The sequence below is a fragment of the Lottia gigantea genome (assembly GCF_000327385.1).
Source record: "Lottia gigantea unplaced genomic scaffold LOTGIsca_2992, whole genome shotgun sequence".
NCBI classification, from domain to species: Eukaryota; Metazoa; Mollusca; class Gastropoda; family Lottiidae; genus Lottia; species Lottia gigantea.
In genome coordinates, this window is record NW_008708983.1 from 2847 (window position 1) to 3692 (window position 846).

The window sequence follows — 846 nt, forward strand, 5'->3', positions numbered from 1 at the left end:
CATAAGAAGCAGATACAATAAAGAGTTATACGTTTTTAAGAACATCAGACTTTGAATATGTAAAGCTATATTTTGTTAATACTAGTTTTTCATACACACAAAGATATTATCCTGATTTATTTACCTCAATTGATATTCACAAAAGTCAACGAGGTAAAGAATTTATAATATTTTCATCAATAATTGAACGTTATCATAATAAAGAAGTTGGTGGTATATAAACTTGTAAATGTATTATAAACATTAATATTGAAAAACCAAAATGTACAGTTCATCTGAATAAGATTAATGATTCGAAAGAAGAAACATCATTAGTATCTGTAAAAGTTACTATTTTTAAACCCGAAGTAATTATAACAGATAAAACAAAACTAATAGAGATATAGAGATTAGAGGGCATTTTACTGTAAATATTGAACAATATCCAACTTTTAAGTTATCAGAAATTCACTTAATTTAATGTCTTAGAAATGGAACTCGAAAGTAGACAACAATATATGATAGACAAAAGTAAAACTAGAACAATATAATAAATGCAAGAAAAGATGGATTAGAGTTGATTCTGTTTTCAAAACACTGAGTGTAGTTCTAACAGTAGGAACAACAGTTGCAACGTCCGTAACTGGTGGATTAATGGTCCCAATACTTGTCCCAACTGTATTAGCCACAATTACTGCTATTCAAACTTCATCTTGTGGGTTGATTGCTATAGGTTATACATCAAAACAGAAATCTTATTATAAAAAGAAAACAGAAATCTTAAATGCCTATCTTAATAAATTATTTACATTTTTCGAAAGATCAAGAGAAGATAAGAACATAACAATAGAAGAACTAGAAAAATTC